Source organism: Accipiter gentilis, chromosome 6 (genome assembly GCF_929443795.1).
Source record: "Accipiter gentilis chromosome 6, bAccGen1.1, whole genome shotgun sequence".
Classification (NCBI taxonomy): domain Eukaryota; kingdom Metazoa; phylum Chordata; class Aves; order Accipitriformes; family Accipitridae; genus Astur; species Astur gentilis.
In genome coordinates, this window is record NC_064885.1 from 20,726,404 (window position 1) to 20,751,454 (window position 25,051).

Genomic DNA, 25,051 nt, shown 5'->3' on the forward strand with positions numbered 1-25,051 from the left:
CACTGCCTGTTTTTCAAGAAAACCACCATTACATAGGTAGAAACCCTTTATTACTTCCCAAATAGAGTTAAAAAACACAGTAAAAGTAGCATGCTACTTTCCTGGTCAACAAGCATCAATTAAATTAACAATGAAGAAGCAATTTTTGGCATCAAGAGGGTGGAAAATTTTCATAATAATTGGTATATATTAGGTCTGGTTCTTTTGAGCTTTATCAGCATAACGTGCACAGCCTGCATCTCATTCTCATAAGCCAATAACTCAAGAAGATCGGTCTTAAGCAGTGACCTACCAGTATTTTAAATATCAGCAAGCAGTGACAGGAAGACAAAAGGAGACAACAAATGCTGAAGGCCTCTTTCAACCCTGTAGCTGCACGCAATAAAAGTTGACAAGTTATCAAAGTACAAATAAATCTGAAAATACAGCAACATGATTTGTGAAAAATCACATTAAAAACAAAGTAACTTGAGGACACTAAAATGATCAGCTGCAGTAATAGATTAAGACAAGAATTGCTCTGCCTTTTCATAAAACTTACTTAGAAGTTAACTGGAACAGGAATATTAACTCAGAGAAAATAGCTATAAACAGAAGGTGGTTATCATTCAAATTTCTATTCCTGTGACAACAATACACTAAAGATTCTAACTTCTGAATCTTTTAATATGATGCTTTAAAAGTACTTTAGCTGCTGCACTAGTCCGCTTCTACCTACTTTTTAGGAATAATTTCTCTTTTTTTTTTTTTAATACAATAAAGGAGATTTTCCTTCAACAAAAGCATTTTCAAATACTAGACAAAGTGAGGTTGTGCATCAGCTGGGATGATTAAAGGTGGCCACTTAAATGAGGCCACTTAAAAATACATTTACCTTTTCTCATAAAACCTATTTGCTATTCATTTCAACTACTGTAGCTGCTACAAAGTATTTTTCAATTAAGCATTTGCATATATCCTAAAGTAGCATCTCACATACTTTAAGGTCCATGACAGTTGACATCATGTATGTTCAAGGACATAAACACAAGAAAAGTTTACTAAGCAAAGACACCAAAGAAAGAAAAAGTAACTACCTCATCACCAATGCACAGATGAAAACATACCATGATAACCAAACTTTAAGCTCACACAGCAGCCGTGTGACACACTTGGAAACGGAATCTAATTATTACAAAACCTTAGCCAGTGCTTTACCCACAATATTTCTCACTCAAACAAATTAATGTTGAAGCTTTCAAATTAAACAAAATAGAGTAAAGGAAAAAATACAGAGAGATAAGTTCTTTATTTAAAAAGTGGACGTAGATAGGGACTCTTCTCATTTTGTGGTGAATAGCAAATCAAAGTGGGTCGTAATCCAGTGTATTTGCAGTGACAGAAATTATGAAAGCACCCAATAAGCGCATTCAATTTCAAAAAATACAGAGCTGCTGCAAATCTTGATGAAACTACTACAAACACAGATGAAAAATTACAATGAGAAGACTTGATTGTGGTCTTAACATTACTTCTAACTTTTTAAGTTATGTCTTCACATTCTTGCAAATCTTGTTTTCACTGAAGAATTCAGTTCCTATTAAATAACCTTTTGTTTTTATCAGTACTTTTCTGCTATTCTTAATCACTGTAGTTCTTCATACGCAAGATTTACTTACAGCACCCAAAAGAAGTAGAAATTACTATAGTTATCAAAATAGACTGACACATAAAAATAAATTTTTATGTACTTGGGTTAGCTGAACTGTAAGAACTTAGGCAGAATCACACTGAGCATTAAAAAAATGGTACCTTAACACTTAAAGCAACAATTCAGTAAAGAAAAATGCTTTTATTATTACTCAGGTAAAAAATAAAGTTAGATCATTACATTGAACTCACTAAAATTTTCAACATAGCTAGAGATCACCTAATTCAAGTGTAAATAAACATTTTTACTAAAAAAAAATGTCTTCCTTATATCACTACCACTCGTAGTAGACATACAACAGTACTTCCAAAGTACTGGGGAAATAAAACTGGTCTAGGATGAAGACTCACTATATTCGATACAGTTTAATACACATCTTACTAGTGGTATCTCTTTATCTTTAAATAACATTTCAAATTCTGCAATAGCTGATACATAGTTTGTAATCATAATAAAGTTATTATTTAAAAAAAAAGTCAGTTATGTAGATGGATGCAGACTATCAGTATATTAGAATTTTTTTATTTTTAATAAAGTATAAAAGGACTACTGTCAAAAGCATTGTGTCTGTCTTATGTGGATATTAAAAAGAAGCTGAACAATATCACCCTGCTGAGAACAGAACATCAGTCCCTCCTCATTTTTATTAACAACAGAAAGTCTTTTTTTGCTAGCAAGAGTTTTGTGCCAAAAATTAACATACCATTTGCTGCTGACAATCTACCAGATTAATAATGCTTTTCTTCATGCAAGAGGTTTCAGAAACTACTACTCACTTTCTAGTCAGCATTTATCACAGATTCCCAAATGCAGTCCTCCCACAAAAAGAAAAACAAGACAGCTCTTCTCCACACAGATACACACACCTCTTCACACTTAAATTATTACTATGAGTAAACAATTTAAAATACTTCAGCAGACGCAGACAAGCGTTCTTCACTTCCTGATGTTATGGCTCAGTCCTAATGTCATGGTGCACGTAAGACTTCCATGAAACTTCCATTCAAACCTGGCATAAGAAAACTGAAAGAATAAAATCATAGAATCTTTCAGGTTGGAAAAGACCCTTAAGATCATCAAGTCCAACCATAAACCTAACACTGCCAAATCCATCACTAAACCATGTCCCTAAACATCACATCTACATGTCTTAATTAGTTACAGGACTTACATTCTACTGTGTCTCATTGACATTCGACCATTTCATATGCCTATATGGACTGCAGACACACATGCACCATCTCTGTTTTACTGCTGTCTGTATACCAAGTACTAACTCTTCTTCACCTAGAGGATCCCTGGTTACAAGTCAGACAACCCTCCTTAAATATCTTCACTGGCGTCTTGAATTGTATCCTTAGCAGGGCATATAGATAACTATACAGTAAATTCCAAGGTTCTCTCTGTATCAGCTGAAACAAAAGGAAGACACTCAGCATTAAAGGCTAGAAATACAAATAATCCAAGCCCACATGATTTTCACAACGCCACACACAACGGAGAATCCCAAAGGCCTTGCCTCCCTTAGCAGCACCCATTTAAGTCCAAAAGGGATTGGGGGGGGCGGGGTGAACAAAGAAAAGAAAACAGCAGCATCCCAACCCCAGCAGAGAACAAATAATATTGCCAGCCACCTTCAAGCATTGAAACATATAGGATCCAAAAGCAGGCCTCTCACTATCACGATTTCTACCACACCATCCCCACATCTCCCTGGTACACCTCTAGTCCCAGACTGCTGAGCCCTTACTATAGCACTCCACTCATTTCCTAGCCTGGACCTCATCTGTGACTACTGGTTTCCTCCCCTCCCACAGCTGTCAGAGTCCTTTCTTCTGCAGATTTCATTTTACAGAATATCATACTTTGTAAAGCATAAATTTCTAAAACACATCCTCAGGACAGGACCTCACAGGGCACTGTAAGGAACACTAGCCTATGCCTCCAAGAACCAGCAGTCTAGAAAGACAAGACGCTTAACAGAGTGAACACTCGCCCATGCTTAACACACAGGTTCTTAATTTCTTTGGGGGTTGGGAGGGAAATAATATGGGATCAGGGGAGAAGGAATAAGCCAAGAGTAGTAAATTTAATAACAGACTACAAGAAGAAGAAGAAAAAAAAAAGTAAAAAGAAATACTGAAAGGTGGATGAAGTGAAAAAAGAGTACAGGCATAATGACCAAAGTGCTTTTCAAAACCAGAGGAAGGAATTTGAAGCATGAAGCCAATCAGCAAGGGGACACAGTGCCCAATAGAATTTTAAAATAACATTTTATATACTTCTTTCTACCACATCAACTTTGCACTTAGCTTTGAGTTTCTACTGACAACATTTACTTTGTTTACCTGGTTCTCCTCTGTGCGTATGTGTGTCTGTACCCATGTCTGTATATACAAACCACAGGCTAACTCACAGCCTTCTGGAGAACACAACACTAAATAGCAGTATGCGCATCACTGACAGAAAACCATCATACTGCAGTACTTGAAAGCAGTGTTATTGGGGGTTATTTGTAGTGACACAAATGTAATCCATTTTTAAAATCAGGTATGCTTTATATTTTTCTGTTATTAACATTCTATACTCATGAACATCAAACTGTTAACTGAAAATAACATAGCACATTTTGAAATATTGCCTTTCATTCTTAGAAAATAAAATGACACAACAGTATGAAAATCCCTCTCTCAAGCACCTTATTTACAAAAAATAAAAAAGGCATTGCTTAACAGATAGCTACCACAAGAACTCCAAGCACTACAAATGTTATCAGTAATTCTATTTTCTAGAGTTTTTTTTACAATATTCTCCAAACCCTCTACCTACTCTGATTTTTAAACTGCTTCTAGTACTCTGTAGCTGCATACAAGTGTGTCTTCCACATTAATTCTGTCACAAAACCACTTGACAACAGGACTGTGAGCCTCTTAAGATGTCAGGTCAACCCTACAGAACACCGGCTATTGCGCATTCCACACAAAAGCTTTCATAAACAGCTGACTATTCTTATGCTTATTTTTTAAATATTTCATTGCTTTATTAAAGATACCTTCTGTGCATTAAGACAACAAAGGACTTTCAGAAACACTGAAAATTAGCAAATGCTTCGTAACAATACTGTATCATAAAACCAAAGCCACCCTTAAGATTGTTATTATTTCTTATTAACTGACAACACAAGCCACAAACACTCCCGTGACTTCCACAGAATTATTTATCTACCTCTACTATCCAAATGAGCTATTTCACACATGCTGCCAGCTGATGCAAACTCAAAAGTGATGTCATCTAAATAATCTTTGAATCCTCTCGCAGGTTTTTTTTTTAATCCAGTGGATATATGGCGCCTGGGGGCAAGAGGAGGACAGGAATGACCCAAGGTGAAAGGAAACAATGCAAGCTCCTAATTGACTCCACATCACTTAAAAACGTTCATCAGTTCCAAATTAATGCATGAACAAAAGCTTCTGCTTTCTGCTACAAGAAATCCAGGAACAAAAGCCTTAGAAGAACATCGTGAAAAGAAGCTTAGACTCTTCAGTCAAAACCTTTGGTAGTCCCCGAGTGAACTTCAAAACATAGTAATGAGAACACACTGATTACTTGGGTCTCGTAAAAAGAAATTAGAAATCACCAGGTTGTCACCTCCTCCCCTCTTACAAGTAAACTCATGCAAAGAAGAAAGATACAATCACATACAGGCACAAAAACCCGCAACACAAATTATTTTTTTTTTCCATTACAGGTCATACCTTTCCCATTCAGTCATCACGGTTTCTAGAGGGGGGAAGTGTATTTACACAGCTATTTCATGTGCAATATTCACAATCCCTCGTGATCTCTTAGAAGCACTTCATTTTTAGAGGCAGATCTATCCCATCAGGTCAACTCCTTCCACCCCTGCCTCAAGGAACTATACCTTATTTGTTCAAATTTTCTGTTTTGTTTTTTTTTTTAAAAAGTAAGTAAAAATATCTGGGGATCATTTATCAACTTAACATAGGAAGTAAAACTGTTCAGCATCACAGCAACACGTAGTTAAGTTACACAAGCATAAAACTAGACACTGATATTTCTGATGGAGTTCCTTTAAGACATTTAATGCAGAATGCACAGAGCTATTCTAAAAATCAGAATAACTAGTGCAAACAATAGCAAGATATTCTGGAAACAGAAGAGCACCCTTTACAATTCAGTTTCACAGTGAAAAGTTAATGCAACACTATTTATCAAAAATATGTAAGTTTGACAATTTTGAAAGACACAAAAGTAAGCTATGAGTAGTAATTTATATTAAGTATATTTTGCATCAAGAGAAAAATTATAGTATTCATAATTCTTATGGTCTTTTTAAAGTAAATACAAAAAATATTTCTACATATGTAGATTTAGCTCCAAAGACAGAAAACTACTCCTGAGTTCAATTAATTCACAATTTTACGTCAAGACTATCTAAGGTAAGAAATTAAGAAATGGAAGTTCTCACAGCTGCTTGCCCCCCCTTTTTCTTTTTTTCCCCTTTTAATGCAACTGGAAAATATCTGGGACATTTTTCCCCCCTATGATCAACATCCAAAGCCATGAAGTGGAAGCAGCAAAGATGGTACCTGAGGACAGTCTGGGTCCTCTATTTGCATACAACCAAATTTATGAAATGCTGTATTCCGTAGCACCCTAGTAATTAAACTTTGGCTACCTAAAACTGCCAAAACCAAAACAAACAATGTGGATGTCCCCCCAAATTATCAGTGGGAGACAGTATAATTGCTCCAACCCTACTTCTCAAAAGAAGCTTTTTCTGACACATCAGTGCCACTATTTGTTTCTCTAATCTTCTGAAGCCAGTATGTATATTCAATTCTTTTGGTAGCTACATATCCACAAGCATTTGCACATGAGGGCCTCACTCTGCAACTCTAATATATGTAAATGAAACTACACTCCTGAATTTATTTCCACCAAAGGTTGAGATATAAAGATTTACCCATGTAAATTTGACAGATTTTAAAAACAGATTGGTCAATGTTGCATATAAACTAACCGGTACTTCAGGCATTATACAAATACATGTAACCTTAACCTTGCAGAATCTCTGATCTGTTTTTTTTGTGAGAACCACCACTTTGTTACCTGCTATTAATTCTGGACTGTAAGTATACACCTTACTAAGCCAAAGCAAAACCACCTGCTTACAAGTTACTACTCTTATTTCTAAAAATTAATTTTAAAAACCTGTTAAATTTCTAATGCAAGATGATTTTTGGCACCAGATCTGATTTATTTACCGAAAAAGAACACACTGAAACTTTCACATGGTGAGTAATTGTGAGGACTAACAGCACTGACACAAGACACACTGTGTCACTCAGACACTGATTTTTTTCAGCTGTTTGCAATTCTAAGTCCTCATATTCTGAGGCAAATGAATTGAGATTTGAGATGTAGTACATAACACCATGTGTGTCAATGCTCCAAGGGATCGGTTTGAGTACAAACACACATTTACTAAAAAAACCCAAAAGAGCAAGCTTTTCTGCGTAACTGTGTACATGATGCTTATTTCAGACTTCTCCCTCCTGGACTGCTTTCACAGAAACTGGCAGCTGTGAAAAAGGGTAAACTTTGTAACTTGACACTCTGCTGCTACCCAAGTGTGGCAAGTCAGAAAGCCCATCTCTAACTGAAGCAGCCCCACGGACTTTGCATAAAATACAGTGCCACATTCCACAGCCCAACAACCCACATATTTATTTTCAGGTAAGTTAACTGCTAGCAACTTCTAGAGAACCAAGGGGAAAGCTTCCATGTGTATCTTTAGATCTATGAAAACCCACTTAAGCTCCTTGAACTCTGTGCCTCTAGGCATTGAGACACAATACCAGCTTTTGAGCTAAACAGCAGCATGCATTTCCACCCAACTTCTAAATAATAAGTTAGTATTTTTCCTGCACCCTACTCATATATATAGCATTCTCACAGCTTGTATTTTTATTGGATTTTGTTTTTAAACCTCACATTTGCAAAATAGAGCATACTGCAGACTTGTGCAAACTTCAAAAAACAAGTGTGCAACATTTCACAAGCCTATTGACTCGACTTCCAAGAAAGGGAAAGGAGTAGTGAAGTACTGAAATCCGGGAGAAGAGGCAGGATACATTCTCTCTTTATTATATCACAAGAATCAAAGATTTTATTTTTTAAGAAGGCTTTCCTACACTAGAATTTGGAGCTCTGCCAAAAGTCTACAGACAATTGGAGAACTAGCAAATTTGTGACATCAGATATTCCAAGGAAGTGAAACCTGACTTAACGGAAGTGATTTTTATTTAAGAAAAACAGATACTTAAATAGACATAAAAAAATATTTTAAGACCAGGTATGGAGGAAGCTCCTTTGTAAAAAAAAATTTTTAAAAGCGTTTAATTACAGGCTAGAACCCCACCCAAACATGTTTCCAAGTCAATCTGCAACAGAACATCCTTGATATTACCAATATCCTGGACATTCTTTTTTAAAAGGCCAAAAACACAGTTCCCATAGAATTTCTGTTCAATAATCCTTTTCTTTCTCTCACTCTTCTGAAAAGCACTGCTTGCTGGCATGAAACTTCTGAAGCCTGGAAAATCATCATCAGTCTGAACTGAAGCTTCTAGATCTAAGTGAAATGGTGATTGATTCCCCAGCCATCTTACTGCATTCCACTAGACTTTGCCACCCTTTGACAAGTGTATGGATATTCGATATTTCTTTATCTGCAATTTTCCTAAAAGCAAGTGTATTATAAAGTTTTGTTTCACCTTTCAATTCATCTTTGAAGACCTACAGTTGTGGGAGTCTCTAGGTAATACTGCAAGCCACAGGCCAATGAAATTTCTATGACATCCTTCATGTAGTCATGTAACTTTGAACCCTAAACTACGGTCCTGAAAAGAAAAATAATGTGTTACTGGGGTTTCTAGTAATACCCAACTTCAAGAACTTCCTAAGCCTGAATAAAGTTCAGTATCAACAGTGTAACAGCAGTGTTGACTTGGAAAAGACATAACATTTACTTTAGCTGCAGTTGTCAATTCCAAATGAACAAAACTCATCAACGTATCTGGTGTCAAGAAGAGCCTGTAAATGCAGAAAGTTCTGGCAAAAAAAAAAAACCCTAAGCTTTCTTGATTTTGGAAGGTATCCAGCATCAGTCTGTAAGCACACATGCATTGGAGCTAGACAAACCAGCAATTCTGGCATGAAAGGTTTCCATTCCCCTTTCAGGAACTCTTTGGGACTAATGAAGATTTATTCCCCCCTTACAGAAAAGCAGGTCCTCATCTGTGGAAGAGTTTAGCTATCTATTAAGAAAGCATACGACGACAGCACACTGCCAAAGCGATCATCCTGCCTACTGCCCACTCTGGGCTGCACAGAGAATGAGCATCTGACTGCAAATGCATTTCATAAACACTGCTTTTCCATACAAATTCCTGTGGTTCAGAAGGAAAACTGTGCTCAAAAACTTAGCTGAAAACAGCCAGGAACATCGAATAATCTAAACGTCACTTTAAAATCACATAGCAATCACTGAGAGTTCCCAGCTGGGGAAAGAAAAAATATATTTTAAAAAAAAAAGTCACCAGGCTTAAAGCAAAGACGCAGCTAGTCCGGCGAAACCTCACAGAGGAAAAGGCGCTGAACACCTACGACCCCAAGCCTCTTCTAAGCGCCGCTCTGAGCCCCCGAGGCTGGGGAGGGGCCGCACAGGCTCCGCCGCCCGCCACCCCGCTGCCCATCGGCCCCGCGGCACGAGGGAGGCCCGTACCAGAGCTGTAACGAGGCGACGCTGCCCGCGCCCGACCCGCGGGAGCCAAGAGGCCGCGCCGGAGCCCGAGGAAGCGCAGCGGCGCAGCAAGACCCGGGCCGGTTGCACAACGACCCGCCGTCCCGAGGGCGCAGGATGCGCGCGAGCCACTTGTTGCAGCGGCCGTTACCGCCGCGCGGTCTTGCGCAACGCCGGCTCGCGGCACGGCAGCGCACAAAGGCTCCCGCCCGCTCCACCGAGGCGGCCGGAGACCGGCGCCGGGCTGCCCGCCCCGGGCCCCTCGCTGCTGACGAACGGCCGCAGCCCGCCGAAACCTTCCCCCGCGCCGGGGAGAGGGCAGAGCCTCCCGCTCGGTTGAGCAACTACCGTGTCGCAACAAGCGGCGGCCGAGAAGTGCCCTCTTCCTGCGGAGCTCGGCACCGCGGGGAGGGGAGGGACCGAAACGAGCCGGCGGTGGCGGCCGAGAGGAAGCCTCCCCGCACCCCCCTACCGCCACGCAGACCTGCCCGCCCGCCGGTGCCCCGCCGGCTCGTCCCGGTCCGTCCCGTTCCCCTCAGAGCGCGGCACGCACGCCGCGGCACAGCCGGCCCGGGCCGCCCAAGACTCCTCAGGCGGGCCGCCCGCCCGCCCGTCCGCGCACACCCACCTGCCCGGGCAGCAGCAGCCGCCGCCAGCTCCTGCGCCGCCCCCCAGCCAGCGCAGCAGCGCTGGCGCTAGCGGGGAGGCTGCTCCCTCACGCCGCCACCGGCAACGGCCGCGCCGAGCGCTGCTGCGTCCTCCACTGGCATGGAGGGGGTGCCGGGCGTTACCTAGGCAATAGCTTCGCCCTCGGGTCCCGTCCCGCCCCCTTTGGTGCGTACCGCCAACCCGGCCGCAGCTTTCAGTATCAACCCGCGAGCGACGGCCAATCGCGCGGCGCGTCCCCGCCCCTTCTGGGCGCTCCCGGGCCCATTTTCCCGTGCGGGCCGGAGTTGGCCGCGGGGTGGTGGTGAGGTGCTCCTGCGGCCCTGCTCCGGGCAGCGGCGGGGACCAGTCGCCGCGCCGCGCCGCGCCACGCCTCGCCTCTGGTTGGTGCCGGCCGGTGCCGCGGGGCTGGTGGCGAGGGGAGCCGCCTGCCCGCCGCGGGCCATGCCGGACGGGTGTCCCGTCCCGTCCCGGGCCGGGGCTCAGCTGCGAGGCCCGGGCCGCGGAGCCCCTCGCGAAAACCCCGTTTAGCGAGCTACGGCAGGGCTCGCCAGCCTCCGCTGCCTCCCAGCCCCGCTTGTTTAGGACTAGTTCCGTTTCCCCCCCCCTCTTGTTTGCCACTCCCCGAATGCGTTTCTCGTTCGCAGTCGCGAGCATCGCAGGCGCTCCGGGAAGCTGCGGCTGCTGCTGCGCACGGCGTACCCCAGACCCGAACACCTTCCCGCGGCCAGGCTTAGAAGTTAGGGCCGTGTTTCAGAAGGGTGAACGAGGCAGTCGTCTATGTTCACACGGACAAGGGCTCATCAAAGAGCAGCCTTCCCCAAGTGGCTTTTGGAAATCGGCAGGGAACACCTCATTATAGCAGCTTATTGCCTTGCCAATGATTTCCGTGATAAATCCTCATTTTAAGAGTCTCGGTGCTAAGCTGTCAGGAATAATTGCACTGAAACTAGTACATATGAAAGACAGGTGGTTTTCTAAGGCTTAAAAGAAGCAGTCAAAGAAAAGCAAGGTAGAATGTAACCAGTAGTGAAACAACTTCTGCGTGCAGCTAGCCCCATCTCCACCCACTGAAATCAGCAGTTGCATTCCTACTGCCTTTAATGAAAATAGGGCAAGACATAGCAGATCCTTGTCCACATTCAAAGAGTATGATCACATTATGCATATTTTAACACCCCTATGCTAATAATTGTGCTGTATTACTAGTCTTGTCTATTTTCCTCTGTTAATTTTTCCAGTTATTCCAGTTTTGAAAACAGAAAGATGGATGGATTTACTTCACTTACCAATTCTCAAGGCACTAAAAATTCATTAAATTTGGATTAGAAAACATCTAGAGGATGTTTAGTTGTTTGTTCCAAACAAACAAACCAACCACAATATGGATTGACTGGAAATTTATGGGAAGGACAATGATCTCCCCACTTATTTCAGCAAATGGGATTTTTGCAGGAATGGTGAGCATGCAATGCAACATCTAGGCAAATCTCAGTGGAAGGGCAGAAGCTAATGAAAAATCTCGCCTACCGCGTGTCAGTTGCCTTCACAGCCTGTCTGCTGTGTGTATCAATTAATAGTTCCCCTTCCTGCTTTTAATCACTTCTTTTAAGGCCACTCAGTACTACAGGCATTGTTTCTGAATGTCATGCTGCTGCTTCATACCACAGGAATGTGGTAACTTCACTTGACTTCCCTTCTTCCTGGAAAAAAAAACACAAAAGCCAATAGATTTCAAATGAAAGTAACTGGTTTATCAGACAAGTGTACAGATCGTACAAAAACAGTAACATCTCTATGGATCGTGTCCTATATAATGTTTAGTTCAGCACACTGAGCCACTTGTCTTTTTTTGTTTAAAGTTTACATTGCTACTGAAATATATTTCTGAAAAATGAAGTATTAATGAAATCCAGTAGTGCAAAAAGCCCCTTTTCAAACCATTCTAATATTTGCGGTTTTGACATTAAATATTCCAGAGAGTCTTGGCCTAGATATTCAAACCTTGGCTCACTAGTTGGCCTCACTGATGACAAGCAGTTTTGTGCCTAGAAAGGCTAGACAATGTTTTTTAGAAAAGAGCTATTTCTTCTGGATCTTGCAACATTAGGTGGTTGTTCTACAGGATCCAGTGCAGTCTTTGTAAAGTGTAAGTCAACTTATGATGCGAGTGATTTACTAGACTGAGCAGAGGGCTACAATCCAGAAACTTCAAGATCTGTTTACTGCACTGCCATCTTTCCAATTGAATAATGATGCCTTGAAGTGTCTGTCATGCATAAAGCCCCAAGCACTTAAAAATTGTCTTGTATAGGCAATTTCTGCTATATCTATGAATAGACTTCAATGAAATCTGCCCACACAGAGTTTTTCTGTAGAGTTATAATTCCTGGCTTCAAATTTCCTTTCCCTTTTGTGTTTTAATGCCTCCAAATACAACGTCAGTATTTAGCAGTGGGAGTAAAGAGATCTCAATCAGTAGTACCAATGTATTTCAGATTATAGTTGATCAACTCGCACAATATTCATGTTCCTGTCACACATGGAGTTGTTATGGACAGCGTGTGCAATATGGATAAAGCACCTGTCTTGAAACGTTTTAAAGAAACGTTTTTATACCCTATGCGGCAGTGAAAAAAAAATAGACTTTAAATATAATTTTAATTTTCAATTGCTTTATCTTTAGATTCTGTTCCCAACCCTCTTCACAAAACAACAAATGTTCTATTATTCCCCCCCTCCCCCCCACTATTGTTACATGTGTTCTCAGTATAACAAAAGGGTTTTGTCTAAAAAGGCTGTATCTGTCTCACATCTTTGCATGTGAAACAGCTGTACACCTAGGGCACATTCTTGGTCACTTGAAAATGTGTCATTTTCAGCATTCTGGGTTTACATTATTTTAGCCCTGTGTCACTGCAGTGATCAGAAGAAAGGAACTAATGCACAAGTTTTCTGCATTATCTGCAGACATCACAGAACTGTGGCAGCAGACCCAGACAGACGGAGAAAGAAAATGCAAGTAGAAATCCCACCTGAAGGATGTTTGGCCTAAAGTAGAAAAAGCGGGTCTGAAAGAAATTCAAGTTAGTAAATCTAAAGGACAAAGATCCAGAACACAGCAGAATACTGGGCAGGAGATCCTTAGAAATCATTTATTACAAAACTTAAATGCTCATAGCAACTTGCTAGTGTCTGATAACTGTGATACAATGGCAACATCTACAAGCCAAATCAGCTTTGGGTAGTTAATGCACAGGAATGTTTCATGGTGAATATAGAGTAACATGAGAATCTCTCACAGAGTAATTATTTTCTTAAAATAGAAAGTTATATTCAAAACTGTGTGAACAATGGTAGAGAGAATAATGGTCACTCTACACTGCATGGTCATTCCTTTGTCAGCATGCTGCCTACTGTCATCCAAATAAAAGGCTTTAGAACGTCTTGTGTATGAAAAAATAACATGACAGTCTCCTAAGCAGTGACTAGAGGAAAGCCACTTTGGAGCTGAACCCTCCTACCCTACCCTGTAAACCCACACCTAGAAGGCACATCATCATATTGCTTCCAAATCATGGAAACTCCGTGATCAGGAGCTCTTAGGCAGATACTTTTAAACAGTGTCATTCTTGATCAATTTATGCCAGTTCTATTGTAATAAAGCAGCATTTTTTTTATATCACTTATCTGTAGAGAAACTGATTGAAAGTACTTAGTTGTCACTAATTCTATACTATAGCAAATGTACATGTAGTTGCTTATTTTCTGCACCTGCTCACAACAAACAGAGATTTCTGGGTATGGCCGCACTTTACAAGACAGCTTGTTCATGAAGTATATGGACATCCATTCTATATCAGCCAGTAAAGATCAAAAAAAATTGCTCAGAATTAGGAAGAGTAAGGTCTTTACAAAGATCAACAGCATCGTGAAGTGGCCATCTGACTTTGTTGCTGTGTTCTCTCATTATATATAAAATATATCTACATAGTTTTTCATTTTTCCAGTTTCCTAACAGATTTTGCAAAAATAGTTCCGTTCATCAATACAAAATAAATTCTTTTATCAAGAGCATCTTGAATAGCTAGTATCTAATAGAACCAGGACTTCTGTCCACATGTAACCTCACACACCACACAGGCAAGTCTCCTACCCGCTATTATCTCCTCTGCGCACTTTAAGGGCCCGACCTCATACCCAATATTAACATATTTTTGTAATAAAAAGCAGCACTTGGAATGTTAGAATTGCCAGTTTTTAGATGAGGCACTGAGTTCCCTTGTGTTATTTCTGCTGACTTTTCTAATCAAATATAAAGATCCCATGATACATTTTGACAAAAAGTAGGGCACAGCCAGCTTATTTATTCTTTTACTAAAAATAGACTTCAATGTCCAGCAGGTTGTAATGTGTTAGATAGCACTTCAAGGGTAATAGCTGCTGTACCTGCCTTGATATAGCTATATTACCAGTTCATCTTTGCAATATGCTAATTATGAAAGTCAAACATCAGCCTTCACAATTACTTTAGTAGTTCCATTTTGCTAAAATGCTTACTAGGATTAGACTGTCCAGCAATTGAAAAGGCAATAAAATACCTTCTCATCCTTACAGGAGGAGTTTCTAACACCCTTCCAAGCACAGCACAGCATGTTTTACATCTCTAGGGTTAATGGTATATTCTGGCTATTCTCAGCCAAAGGCAAAGACTGGGAAAAGATTCATTACAGGAACTGGAACGTAAATGGTTTAAAGAAAACCATATCTCTCCCACCTTCTTTATGTATTTATTTTCTAGCTGGCCTTTTTGTTAAGGCTATTCTGGTAACAGAACAGATGTAACAACTGTGAAAATGAATAAGGATCACAAATACTATTGAGTCTATCACACTTTCTAATGACTATGGATATGAAATATGCTGTATTCTTTCTGAATGTGGCCTTGCAGAAGACTTTCAACTGATATTTTGTCAAGTTTGCTTACGAGAAGCTCATTGTCCAGTCACAACAGTGTAAGTCAGGGTTAGCAAGACTTCTTTTTGTGTAGAACTGCCATAAGACAGAAAACAGAGTCTTTAGCCCCTAAATTACACCGATGTAGTTACCCTTTGAGTCAAATATATTTACTGACCTGCAGTACACAGCAAATGTCACTTCTGAATTTGGTCGCGTGCCATTTGAGAACCATGAAAGACTTGCTCAAAACCAAATCTTTCTTTATCTCGCACAAGTTATATGCCATGTGCAAACCAAAGAAAGAGATAAAAGCAAGTGTGATATATTACTGCTACCATAAAACACAGGTACTGCATTAACATTTCACTAGTCCATGGAAAAACATGATCACTTCAACCTCCTTGATTATTACACACTCCTAGAAAGCTAGTACATCTGTATCTATCTATACCTATGTATCAGGGCAGAATGAAAAAGTTTATGTGAAATTTTAAAAATCAGTAAGCACTAGAAAAATAACAAATACTACATGCAACATCATTTCTCTACAAATATAAATTCTTAGCTACAAATGGATTATTACTTTGAATCCCTATTTAAAATCTCAGATTTGAACTTCTTTCCTCTGGTGAATGTTACAATTTTAATACTACTTATGAGTTTCTATTTTTAAAAGGACTATCAAAAATACATATATCTACCAGATAGGCACTCACAAGGCATTTATAGATTTCTTATTAAGGATATTTCAAGTGTCTAGAAACCTCTCTAATACTAATTCATGAGCATCTACTCATATCAATATTTATTTTGCTATAAAACTGTTCTTCTACACTAAGGTCAGTGCAAACAGTCACTAAGACACACTGAAATCAGTGAGAAGCAAGCATATTCAGTGCTCTACTGTAACAAACAGAAACACTCGTCTCACAGTTCTATCAATCTAACTTCCCGTGATCAGGAGCCATGAGTCCCACCCTCAGAAAAACCAGCACTCTGACACATTTCAGAACAGCACCCACAAAGTGTTATTAATGGGCACTGCACAACCAACGCAGGAGAGATTCTGGGAATACTCCTAAAATGCCAGTACATGTTTTGAAGCAATACTCTGCACAACCTTTTGTTGCTAGACAATCCAGTCATCCCAAATCAGGAAGACTCATGTTATTTCTAGGAATTACATTTTAGACAGTTTCTTCGAGCTACATATGCATCATCTTTCTTTTCAGTCCTCAATAGCTAACTTTACTAAATCTGGCTAGATGCCATAAAAAAAAAAAAGACTCTGTGGCATAAGAGGAAAAGTGTATTATTATTACTTTCAAAACTAACAAATTAAGCCTGCCTTACTATTTTGGAAACTCCAGGCTTTGTGCTAAATGGCTTTTTACAACAATGTTTCCAGGTATTGATTAACCAAATCAAAATATTTGTGTGTTTCCCCCACTCTGTCTGGCAATCTATCACAACAAGTCTGAAAGCTTCATTTATATGACTCATACGCCTTTAGATTAAGTAACTATGCAAATGATGCCAAGTCTCTATTTATCACAGCTTTGTCAGCGAAACAAACCATTCAGCAGGTGAATCGTGAAATTACTGTCTGTGTGGATGCTACGTAAACACGGAGGGAAGCAGAGAGATGCCAGCTTAAAACTTCACGCTTCCCAATCTATTTCTCTTTCCCATCTCCTTCACTGTATCACCATGACATTGCTAATTTGAGCAGACAAACTCTTCTTGCCTTTTTCCCAACATGCAGCCCATTTGGCTGCAGTTCAGAAAGTCCTTTAGACACATCAGGAAAACTGACGCACATGCTTAAGCGGTTTGCTCAGGAGAGAGCGCTTGCTGCGTACACCTTTTGAGAGGGAAAGCGGGGTTTCATTTCCAGTATGAGAAGCGCATCCATGTAAATAGCTCCACCACTTAGCGCATAGCTCTCCTGCTTGGAAGGGGCTCATACAGGGCTTTTGTTGCAATTCTGCTCTACAGTGAAGAAAGACTGACAGGGTATCACTGCTCCAAGAAGGGCTAGCCATCTGGACAAGGTTAGATCACCTTTACAAGAGAACACATTCCAGCAGTTCATAAAAATGTGGCTGAAGAGCATTTTTTTATTCCTGGAATGTACCTCATTGCCAAAGAAGGTAGCTATGCTCAGGAAAATATTCCATGGGAAGCAAACAAATTCTTCTGCAAAGCCATTCCTCCCTGCTCCACCCCAGCTGACATTACACAAGTTGAATTATGCATGTCAAGGTATTAAGTAACATGTAAACACTTCCAGTAAATGTTTCTGCTGCAGGCCTTGGCTTAACTGGTGTTGCTTCCCTCTGTGATAATGGAAAAACAACATCCTCAGTTCTTCTGCACCTAAAGCTTCATATTAATGAAGCATTTCCTACCAATCACTGACTGGAATCTGCCTCCTCCCCCTGCCTCCCAATATAGATTTTAAAACCCCTGAAAACTTACCTAATGAAGCCTTACTAAGAGATGTCCTTCTCTGAACATCTTTGATTGGCCTTATAGCCTATGCAATGGGGTAACTTGATGTCCCAACAATATTACAGTTCCGATAATACGTTTAAGGACAAATGACAAATTCCAAACAGAAACAAGTTGGGTCCTTCTTATATCACCAAGGATGTTCTATATGAACTCCTGGCTTCTCATTATGAATTGTCCAACAATATTTCCCCCCTTCCCAATTTTGAGATTATGTATTTTCACATTTTGTTTCCCAAGGGTGTGAGAGCACAGTGTTGGGAAGCCACAGTCCTTTTTCAGTCTAGTAGAGGAAATCCCCTTGGAATTTAGTATTGCTTTAGGCATGCACACTGTTTGCACAGCATATGCCAGTAATTCCTTTTCCTTTACTGTCTACAACACTCCACAACAGGGGCAAATGCAGTTCTGAGCCAACTAACCAAAAGGGGACATGCTTAAAAGCTAAAACATCACTGGGATGAAGATGGGCTCTCGAATCACCTCCATGAGACTGAGAACCATTAGTCCCAAAGGACTGCCGAAGGAAATTTCTGGGATTTTCCACTGGACTTTCTACTTTCCCAAAGGGTTTTCTGTATGATAGACTGACCTAGGGTCAAGTATCTGAGGAACTCCCAGGAAACAAAACCAAATTCCACTCTGAAAAGTGCTTGGGCAAAAACTTTGAACAGAGCTGTTAAGTAGTAAGGTAAAGTCATGCATTTTCTGTAATTTTTTTCAAGTATAAATTACTTTTAATGTCTGTCAGCTGCACAGGGCTGAGAGTTGTGGGGCAAGTTGGATTGTTCTCCTTTGCATAAGTGAATCGTTTTCCTGGCAATTAAACTTGCAGCCCAGCTGAGGACATGACACCAGCAGTGCTAAACATTACTTAGAAACAAGGGTCTCGCTGATCCTGGGGAAAAAAAAAAAAAGAGAAAAAAAAATAAAATCTTTCTCAGTACACAAAGATGCTTGGAAAGAAAAAGCTCAACTGATCTTCCAAGCTGAACATACAGCAAACTAACACTGGGTTTTCATGTGGTTTTGATAGGAGTTCATAAGCAATGGTGCACATGGAGTCTTCTGGCATAACAAGACATAGGAACATCCAAAGAACAGGAGATTAATAACCTGTTTTGATGTTTACTGATCGTTTGGTTCCAACACAACTTTTTGGAAGACCGTCTTAAAGTGAAATCAGTTTCCCTGGGCTTTATTATTGATCTGCAACAAGACTGCTCCCAGAGACAAACTGCAGCTAGTAAGAAATGTGCTCCTGTTTGGGCAATATATGGAAAGCAGAAATACCAGAGAACAACCTCCTCCAAGCCCTCTCTTTCCCCCTGCTTACAGCAGCAGCCTTTTTTGCCTCATCTCCCACATCTGGATAAGAAGTAATGGGTTAGCGGTAGTGAGTATCACAGCTCCCAACCCCAAGGCCACCAGCTCTTAATAGGCTTCCCACCTCTGTATGATAACTGCAGCACTAATATCACTGACTGTTCAAAGAAAATAAAGCATAGGGAAACAGAAATCGTGGGCACCATGGCAAAATCAGATCACAATAACATGAAAACTATCATGCACACCTCAGTAACTGATGTGGGCCTATTTTTATGTCTGGCCTGATCAGGACAGGCACAAAGCAAAAACCATGCCAGAATGAGCCTGTCTGGCTCAGAAAACTGTTCCCAGCAGTGCAGCAATGAGTTAATGATTGCATTACAGCTATCACAAGAATGCCAGTGCTCAGTAAAGAGTGTTTTGAAGAAAGGTTTTTGAATGCTACTTCCCTGCTGCTTTTAGTTCCCCCCTCAGAAGAGGAACTATTAGAAAGACCAAACCATCTGCAAACACCTTTGCAGATAGCTTTGGCTAGCCACTGCTGCTCTCCTAAGAAACAGTAACTCACTGCGTTCTTAGTTTTTCTTTATTATGTGAAATAGCCTTTTTCTTTTTTCTTTTTTTTTTTGGTGAAAAACTAATAAAACTACTGATTTCCAGACTTCTAAGAGCATTACTGCCATGGCTAAGTGGATTCTCAGAAAGACCAGTGCTTTCTAGACTATTCAGGAAATTATATTCAACTGAAAAGCTGATTATTTTTCAGTCAGGGCAGTGAGGGCACCAAAGCTCAGGTATAGACTCCCTATACAGGGAGGAATGTGATGATAGCAAAAAAAATGCATTTGCATTCTCCTTTTCCCTCTCCACCCATCACCAGCAGCAAACAAGAAGCATGACCCCCAGCTCTTGCCCAAAGACATCTCTACAGGGCCCCAGGGAAGAGGCAGGTATCTGCCACAGCCTCGGCACCAGCAGCAGGATGCATTAGTGCAGACAGAGAGAAGAGGGGCTTTCCTGAGGGGGCTTATAGGTGTGCACATTGCACACACGTACAGATGTATACGATCCACACCTCCCTGCAACTTCACAGCAATGTGACCTTCCATCTTGGAATACATCCAAGAAATTACAGACCTCTGCCTGACATCCACCATAATCTTTTTATAAAGCAGTGTCTGGCAGGACCACAGCAGTCCCTGTGCAGCCTCAGAGCATCCTAGCCCTCTTTGCACAAGTCCTGTACACCACATCCCGCCAGAAAGCTGGGAGCAGACTCATTATCCAGCAGATAATGATGACTCCAGAAGGCCAAGACTGGGTGGTAATGAGAGGCCATACACATTTGCCATATGGAAATGTTTACATATGTGTCTACCCATAGATCTGTATCCTTACTACTGTACGCTAACTCACAGAGCTTCGAGCACAGGACTTTGGCAAGCCTATTTCAGCTGCACTGATCCATATCTTAAACTACAGCGAGCTGCTAAAGCAAAGCAGTGATGTAATGCCGTTAAAACAAGAGCACACTGCCTTTAACTATCCCACACAAATCCAACAGCATTTCTAATGCCACCATACAACTGGTACAAACACAGAACCATTTAAACTGAAACTTCAAACACATCCTTACCTTGTCAATAAACTCTATTTAAAATTTCTTTTGCCAAGTACAACTTTCAGGTAGGGTCAATCAATTGTAGTGTGTACTAGAGGGGTGTTTCACAACAGCAAAAAGTATCAAGTATCAGCTCTCATCCACCTTAAAAATACCATCTTTGTTCTCAAGCACCATAAACAACAAATGGATCCAATACCTAGAATGGCCACAATATAGAAAAAGAAATCTTCTCCACACTGTAGTGAAAAAAAGTCTCTATTTGTGAAATACCACCTGTAAACTTAAAAACCACCCTATGCCAATTTCTTCATAAAACATATCAAAATAACCTATTAAAACACTATAATTTAACACTAATGCTTTCCTTTAATAATTTAACTTAAAAATGTGTACCTAACCTTTAAATCTTGACTCTAATGCTAAATAATCCTTTGAGAAAAAGTCTTGAGTAAAGTATTAGAGAGATGCATACTTTATCTCTTCTAATCTTTTGTCACATCTCAAACTACCATTTTTTCACAGATATCTTTAAAAAGAAACACACACAGATATGGAAAATGAGGTCCTGTTATAGGATGTCAGGTCTTCTATCAAAGAATATGCCATTACACTTTGTGGCTTAATCATTTTACACTAACCTAAGAATTGATGATGCTCAGCTAAATTATCATTTACCATAAACATACCTTGAAAAACTGAGCAAGATTTTCTTTTGTTATTTTCTCTCCTTCCCCTACAATGACAGCTGAGGGAATAGAAATGCAGTTCTACAGTGGCTTGGCCATATGAACTCTATTAAAAAAACTGATTATTTCAAGTGGTTAAAGATCAGGTGATAACCTCCCTCAAAAGATGAAAAAATATGAACAGACCCTAATTAGTATCTGATAAAGAAGTTGGGCTGCTGCACTGTGTAACCCCTGAATTAGAATTATAATGCAGGGAGACTCAACAAAAGATGCTTTGTGTTTCTCATTACAGCAACTCCTCCAGGAGCCTGCCCCTTCCAGCACTGTAAGCATGCTGAATACTGTAATAGCGAAATACCGTTTTTTCCGCGCCCTGCTAAGATATACCTGAAAGGTGCTTTTCTAGTGTAGTTTAAAAGGACAAACCAGTCCCATGCTAAACATCTTACCTGAAACAAAGCATTTCGAAATAAATCCTTCTGGGCAAACTCTGAATAATCACACCTCCACTAAGATAACTCTTAACATAACATTCAAGCACACACATTCCGAGAGCACATGCAAATTCTCCTGCATACTAGGTGCACCTGTGGCGTTGCCTGCAGACTGTCTGTTGCTCCTCCCAGTCTTTACACTAAAAATGAGTTCTCTCTTCTACCTGCATTTCATACTGATGGGAATATGATGTTGTAGCTGATACACATGAGCGATTCACTCAGTAGCAAACAACTAATCTATTAGCCAAGCGCTTTGCGCTTAGCAAATGATGGCACACAAACGCATTAGGATTAGATTTAAGGCTACTAAAGTCAGAAGACTGCAAATGAATGCCTGTATATCAAGTTCATTGCCAGTTCTGCATTACTGCAGTTGCTTCATTCAAGTTCTTTGACAGATACTGAGATACCAAGTATCTTAATTAGCAATCTGCCTTTTTAATGCACAGAAAATCACAATTTGTTTCGCACTCTGGGTCTGTAGTGATCGATTCCACATACCCACACACATAACCTTACACACGCGAGCAATCCTGCTGAGTTCAACCATCTTTCCAAATCAGTCTGTGCTCAGTGCATGTGAGGTTCTGTACATTTTGCCCTTTTCCAATTCATCCCATCTGTTTACAGCCTTTCCATCCAGTTGACTATGATTTTCCAAGGTTTCAGATTCACCTTCTTCCCTTCAGTTTTTCCTATCTGATATACACTGTAATGATATTAAGGGGAGATTTATTAAAGAACTAGCTTAACTCAATTTCTTTCCACAGTGTTTCTCGAAACTGGCAGGCTGAGTGTGACCTTTTCAAAGGTATTTGGCAGAGGCCTGTCGTTTGTCAAGTTATTTTTCCTATTTTTGTCAGTGTGAGTTTTAAAATCAGTATCAAATTATTTTTGTTACATCAGATCAAAAAAATGCTCTCTAGCTGAGCCAACATCTTTTAGTCTAACTCCTTAAAACTGTATGAGACAATGAAGTACAAGGTGGAAAAAACACACAAAAGTCTGGTTTGTGGCCAAAATTCCACCTAGACATAGAGCAGAAGGGGGAGAAATATTACATTTCTTGAACAGTATTTTTTAAGTGTTTGTTAAGAATTATTTTCTTTCTTAATCCCAAATCGACAGTAGTCTCAAATCAACAATGCTAGATCTGGGTTTGATGAGATTTATTGAAAATATAACGGGACAACATCTCATTCATCTGCCCTGCCATCTCCAATAAGTTATGTGTCCATGGCATATGCAGACTAAGCTGCTTGTTTCTTATAGCTTTTGTTAATCACTGATTGGTGTGTTGGTTCCAGGTGCTAGGGTGGAATCAGGAGACCAGTTCAAATATCTTCTTAGAGTTGCTGCTACATTATAACTATTTTAAAAGATTGAGTATGGCAGGTCAGAGAGAGGAATAGTTTTATTCATGGAAAATCTTACTAGCCTTCAAAGCAAGTCATACGAGCGATATATGAATACATGTATTTTCATAGCTTGTGCCTAAATTAGGAACAAGATGAAAAATATCCATGTCCCTCATGAACTCCTTCTCTTCTCTCCACATTCTCCTATTCATTTTGGATGATACACTGGCCCCTTTATTTTTTTTCCTCCTCTTATCTCTTCTTGTCCCTTGTCTCTCCACTCTTCCCATCCTACTGCATCTTGACTTCATGTTCACTTGTAACCACATGTTGGATTCAGAGATGCAATGCACCAAGTTCTGGCATTTTGGAGATCTAGCAATTCCCAGCTATGAAAAGACCTTCCCATCTTGCCTCCCGCAAACAAGCCATTAATGAAAAGCACAGGAGGGAAAAAAAACCAAAACAAACAGCAAAACCTAAGACTGCTTAAAACTATGGTGTTATCTGTCCTGAGTGTTCCCAGTTTAAAGCAAAGTGATCAAACTGCACTGGCAGAAGCCAGTAAGAGATGCAGCTTAAACTGCCTAGGATTATTTTTAATATTTTAGTTCTAGGAAGTACGCAGAAACCGTAACTACACAACCGTGCCAGAAATCCCGAGGGATGGGGCTGCCTTCTCAGGGCGCATCTGAACTCCTCAGCCTTGCTGCAGGTTCTGGTTCAGGTATTTTATCTTAACCAACCTGCCTATGCCTCCCCATAACTGCCTCAAAAGAACTGTAGTAACAGAATATTCAATAATGGGAGTTACACTTGCTTGTATCTTAGAGGTGAACAGGAAAACCCTGTGTGTGCCATGTGCTTCAGTAACTACAGTGTGGTTTCACAATCTATAGAGCTTCAGAGCAAGAAAGTACTTCTGGTCTGCAGCCTGAGCGCTGGCTGGCCGCAGCACCTCTGCCACCGACCACTGCCTGAGAAGCCAAGCGTCTCTGTGATGCTCAGACTAGCAAAGGCAGACAACTGAGCTTCGGGCAGAACCATGTAAAAAACAGTCTTCTTCCTGGCTCGCTTATCACAATGACATGTTTCAGAAAACAAGCCCAGCATATGTCCCTGCTGCTTCAGTTTGTGGGCGGGGTGTCTCATCCGTCTGCTAGGTCCTGTTTTGGATCAGAAGGCTTTGGCGCTGCCTTCTTTATACAGTACACCTTCACCCTGCTATGAAAGGCGGACAGTCTTACAGGAACACAGGCACTACCAGCTCCTTCAGCTTCCTCAGACATTCTTACAGCAAGGCTAAACTGTATTGCAGTTCTGACAGTGCATCTCTAGGGGACAAGGACAAGCGATGCATGTGCACCCAAATGTCAATATTCAAACCAAATGGTACCACACATCTGATGACGCACAACAAAATGAGTACAAAGCCAGAATCTAGCTCTCCTAAGCAAGCTATGTTCAAATATACTTCATAACAAGGTAAGAAATGTGCCAATTTAATGCAGTAGACATGGATAAGAAAAATTGTCAGAGGCAAAATTCATTAGGAAAAAGGCCATTTCCTCACACTCTGACTTTTGGAACTAACTTTTTGGAGCTAACTGGGTGAGGCAGAAGTGCTAGCCATCAACCAGCTGAAGAGAGGTGAAAGAAAAAAGAAAAGGAAAAAAAAAAAGAAAGAAAATGAGTGAAAACTCTTTCCACATGAATACTTAGGGCCATCCAAACCAGGCAGCTATGGTAGAAACCACTTTTGCACACTTGCTGAATTAAAGTTTTGAAGTCAACCAGGGCAGTCGTTTTCTGAGATGTAGTAAAATACAGATAGTGACTTTTGACTTGGAAAGAAGAGATAATGAGAGCGAGAAGCAAACTTCTAGCTCCATGAAAA

The 25,051-nt window shown here is 40.5% G+C and overlaps 1 protein-coding gene across 5 annotated transcripts in view; it reads right to left on the reverse strand.

The window, feature by feature from the left end:
• Positions 1 to 25,051, reverse strand: part of PIK3CB (phosphatidylinositol-4,5-bisphosphate 3-kinase catalytic subunit beta) — a 196,388-nt gene that overhangs the window by 76,533 nt on the left and 94,804 nt on the right. For 3 of the 5 annotated variants that reach the window (XM_049802713.1, XM_049802715.1, XM_049802714.1), the window contains one exon: positions 11,715 to 11,887. The gene's annotated coding sequence lies outside the window, so the exon portion shown is untranslated. Of the gene's footprint in view, positions 1 to 10,146; positions 10,268 to 11,714; positions 11,888 to 25,051 lie in introns of those variants that run through there. The other 2 variants (XM_049802712.1, XM_049802716.1) reach the window with 1 other exon arrangement.